Consider the following 4,478-nt stretch of genomic DNA (forward strand, 5'->3'; position numbering starts at 1 on the left):
TTATATATATCTGAGTTTATATTTCAACGATCTGGGACAGCAGACATAATGGCTGGGAATGGGCCACAAACTTTGAAAAGTTTGTCCCATCATGTGCATGGTTGAACGGGTCTAGTAAACAAATTGAATCGGATCAAACATGTTAACCGTCAGGCTTGATTTGAAATCTTAAATTTGAACTCGAGTTCTATTCAATTTAACAGTTAATATTCTCAAGTTTAACTTCAATTTTTATTCAAATTTTTAATAATTATATAAATAATACATATATAATATTAATATAATAAAAAAATGTGTAATTTTATATGAAATATCAATAAATATATTATATAAAAAGTTAATCGACCGTAATCAAACCTTGATGAGCGAATATATACAAGTTCAAATTCGATTCGATACTCAATTTAATCGAATTCTATTTTCGTTTAAATTTGAGTTCACGTTCGTTAAAAATTGAAATTAAGTCAAACCCTTGATGAATCAATCGAGTTAAAATTGTTCGCTAAAAATTCAATTTGTTTACAGCCTTATGTTGATGGTCTAAATCATGGCTGTACTGTGCAATTCACGGTCTATCAAGCCAAATGCTAATTGTTCAATTTGGACTACTCATATAAAGATGACTAAGCATAAGAAACTTCATATTGTTTTTCCTATGTCCCTGCAATTCATAGAAACATTCATACACTAACAAGAAGTTATTTAACCTTATTTTCAGCTTAAGTTTTTCTTTCTTCAAATTCTTTATGTTCGTTTAATGGATACGTTTTCATTATAAAAATCTTTTAATGATTAAGGACCAAGTAACTTTTTGTTGTTGTTTCATAGTTTAAGAAGTGATTTAGCTGCGAATTAGCATTTAGGATGCACAAAAAGGTTCAAACGCAGTTCAAAATCCTTTCTATTGTATGCTTTCTCTTTGAGCTAAAGATAATTTTCGCTCATGACAAGCAAGTCTAAGGCGATCTTCAATTTGCTCCTTCACGGAAGCTCAAAAGTTGGAACCAAGCTTACAACTTACAAGATCTGGTAAAGGGTACAGTGACCGCCTTCGTACGATATGAAATGTTAGGCATGTTTCATTTCTGCATAAAAGTTGCAGCAGTATTGTAGTCACATACTTAACCATAAGCAAGGAACAAACTTCCTTGCAGAGTTAGTCGATCCATGTGCAGCTCATAAGAGCAAAAGTGTTCCAAGAAAAAAAAAAAAGAACACTGTGAAAGCAAGAAACTATCATTGCATTTCCAAAAATCTAAACAATTGAAGCATGTTCTACAGCAAGATACAGGATCATTCTCCTTGTCGACAAGTATGATCTTTTCTCTGCAATGTGAGTAGGGAAGGCCTGCAACGTGTTTAGTCTCTTCAATATATCATATTTGCAATAGCTGCACAAAGGCAATCAAGAGCTTGAATCTCACACTGCAAATCCCATCACCAAAATTTTTCTTTTGACCAGGAAATTACATTTGAAAGTTTCTTATCCTCTAATCATGACTCTATTAAATTCCAATTCAACACATCATCTTTTAGCTACTAATTAGAATCCACCACAGAAAAAGAGGAAGTAACAAAACTTTCAGCAGATTAATGTAAAATTCCTCTATTTCAATAACATTCTTTTCCAAATTTCCCAAAAAAATTTTGAGAAAAAACCATAGAAAATCTCTCCATACAACCTGGATAAGCAAGTAAGAGGAAACCTGCTGTGCAGTTATAAAAGTACTCAAAAAAGGCCCAGTTTGTATTTGAAACAGTGGTTGTAAAGCATTGAATCATCTCTAATGTCCTAAATCTTTGACTTCTTTCTTGAATCCAAACAATATCAAAAGTTCATCATCTTCTCTCTTCTAAGCTAACTACTAAGCTAAAAGCTAAAAATAATATGCAAACCTAGTTGGTTCAATGATTTTTTTTTCCCCCAAATTTGCAATAGCTTGAACTGAATCTATCATATTTCTTCAACAATACAGAGGGTATATCATTATAAAGCCGAGCAGTCATAAAATATACAATAGCAGATGGATATTGTTATGTACTTTCCAATCTTGCTAGCACAGATGTTTTTTCTACTTTTGTTTTTCAACTCTTAATACCATAAGAAACAGAAGAGGAAAAAGAGAATGCAGAGCTATCCTATGTGATAGCTTATCATTGTTGAAGTTCAATGATCAACTAACTTCAAAAACTCCAGCAACATTATAACAACAGAAAAGCCAAAATGTGCCTAATAACTCCGAAATTGCTGTAATTTAAAACAATTATAAAGCTGCGACTGAGCTCATGTTGGTACTGAACTTGACTGGTATAAGTTCACTTAATTTTCATAGATAGCAAATTGATTCAGAAGTATAGCAGCCGACTCTAATGAAATCATATGACCCTTTAACTAATTGTTCTACTCATGCATGAATCTTGGAAGCACAGCTCTCACAAAAGCCGCAATGATGAACTGATAGTCACCAATAATTTTGCAATCCTATTATTTATATTAAAAAATAGAGTGAATTTAATAATGGAAAAATCATACAATTACACCACACCTTCCTATGAATTTTAAGCTTTATCAACATACCAAAGTAAAGTTGGGAAATTAGCAAAATAATGCGTGAAAAGGTTCAGTATTCAATGCCAAGAGGGAGGATTGGTACCATGGCCGCAACCCACTTGCATGCAAGTGAAGGAAACTATTAAATTTGTTCCAATCTCAGATCTACCATCCGAGTTGCGCCTGCATTATAAATTTTGCTATAACAGATTCCATGAGAGGCGGTTTGGACATAGAATTTAAGTTGGATTAGGAGGGTGAAAGGGAAGAAGGAAATTTCTCAAAGGGATAAGCTCATCAAGAGGATAGAAGGACAGAGTACCGGATTAGTAAAGCACATGAAGGAACAACAAAACTGGAGGTGGTGAAAGTAAGGGGTGGGCGCTTGACCGAGAATGCAGAGAAGGTAATCGGTGAGTCCAAAAAGATGAGCATTAGGCAGCTGCTGCCTCCAGGTACTGTATCTGAAAAGTGGGGGAAAAAAAACACGTGGCATTCTCAGCCCATGACAGCAAGAATGAAACAGGAATATCAAAGCAAATTTCTTTCTGTTGATCAAAAGGCCCTCAATAAATGGAGCAGAAAATCAAGAACGCCCTTTAAAGACCACGGAATCACGTTGAAACCGGACGAAATGATTGCCCCTCATAAAGTCAATATTTCTAATTTGTTTCAGCCCGGGGAATGATTTCAGACAATTTAGGAATAAAAGTACATAAACTGAGTATTGGGATTGAGGAAGAGGTAGGTTCTTTTGGGTCCTTTTTTTGCGTATATCATGTTGTTTAATTTAGTGCCAAATATTGGTCCAAGATGCTAAAACCACTCTTTCTAAGCAAAGATTCTAGGATTTAACTCTTATGCTGTCTTTGAAGCACTCATGTAGTAAGATTTTTGTTGTAACATTGTAATAAAATTTGTAAAGCCAGAAAATAAGAAGGAAACATAAGAGTTGTTTTACTTATTCTGTTTTCATAAATATAAATAATAGTACTAAAATAGTTTAATACAAATTGGTTTTTTAGACTTCGAACGTCTTGCCTTAAAACCACCCATTGAGAAATTAGTCATATATATGAACACCTTTTTTTTCCCTCAAAATACTCTTTTCTTTCTTTATTGCAAGTGTGTCAGTCCTGTTTGGATTGCTATTTTTATGATTTTTATAAAAAAAATATTATAACAATTTGATATATGTGAAACAAAAAGGTGATTGAAAAATGTGTTAAAAAATTTTTTTTTTGATAGAAAACCATAATCAAACACTTTTACAAGACAATTACAAATTTGATACCAATGTATGTTGGAGGGGATGGGCAAAAATGGTCCCTTTTTGTGTGTATTTTATGCCAAAAAAAAAATTGTAGTCCCAAAGTTTGAAAGATGAACCAATTTGGACCCTTATGATTTGGACACAATTAATCTAGTTCCTGATTTCCCCAAATTTAATCATGGGGTAGATTTCTATATGCTCCCTTTGTGGTTTCACATTATACCACTTATTCCCTTTTGTACAATAGTATTATTCAATTTCTCTATATTTTATGCAAAGTGAGCAAAAAAAGACGTAAAAGCAATTCCAATTATATTAAGGGATAATTTTAGAAACCTTCCCTGAGGTTTCTAATGATTTTACTGGTCTCCCCTGAGATTTGTAAAATTACACTTACTTCCCTTAGTAGAATTGTGGGCCCAATTATATCACATGGGAAAAAATTACTCATATAACCTAAGACATTATGTCTTATAGAAACTAATATCTAATGATTGAGTAATTAGATCGCTAATTAACTATAAGTAACTAATTAATTAAAATAACCGTTGAAAATTTCTTTAATGATGAATAGTGACATGCAATTATAAGATAAGGCCAATTGATATACCGGATGGTGCTGACTTGGCAATAATTAAAAACTAGTTATACACA

General features: G+C 32.7%; 1 long non-coding RNA gene across 1 annotated transcript; it reads right to left on the reverse strand.

Moving 5' to 3' along the window:
• Window positions 1-1,121: 1,121 nt before the first annotated feature.
• LOC140022053 (uncharacterized) lies at window positions 1,122-3,323 on the reverse strand. Its single transcript, XR_011826085.1, has 2 exons — window positions 2,655-3,323; window positions 1,122-1,391 (listed from the first exon to the last, which is right to left on the reverse strand). It is a non-coding gene; the product is annotated as an uncharacterized lncRNA (long non-coding RNA).
• Window positions 3,324-4,478: the final 1,155 nt, after the last annotated feature.

Source organism: Coffea arabica, chromosome 1c (genome assembly GCF_036785885.1).
Source record: "Coffea arabica cultivar ET-39 chromosome 1c, Coffea Arabica ET-39 HiFi, whole genome shotgun sequence".
Classification (NCBI taxonomy): domain Eukaryota; kingdom Viridiplantae; phylum Streptophyta; class Magnoliopsida; order Gentianales; family Rubiaceae; genus Coffea; species Coffea arabica.